Below are 331 nucleotides of genomic sequence, written 5' to 3'. Positions count from 1 at the left end.
GACCCTCTTATCATTATGCAATGTCCATCTTCTTTATCCCTGGTAATTTCCTTGCTCTGAAATTTACTTTGTCTGATATTGTTATAGCCACTCCAGCTTTTTGTTAGCATGGTATATATTTTTCCGTCTTGATGCTTTTAATATACCCATACCACTATATATAAGATTTTATTTATTTATTTTTTAGAGAGCAAGTGAGAGAGAAACAGCATGAGAGGGGAGAGGGTCAGAGGGAGAAGCAGGCTCCCCGCTGAGCCGGGAGCCCGACACGGGGCTCGATCCCGGGACCCTGGGATCATGACCTGAGCCGAAGGCAGACGCTTAACCATCT

This window comes from Neomonachus schauinslandi, chromosome 16 (assembly GCF_002201575.2).
Source record: "Neomonachus schauinslandi chromosome 16, ASM220157v2, whole genome shotgun sequence".
NCBI lineage: Eukaryota > Metazoa > Chordata > Mammalia > Carnivora > Phocidae > Neomonachus > Neomonachus schauinslandi.
Note: the sequence above shows the minus strand (reverse complement) of the source record.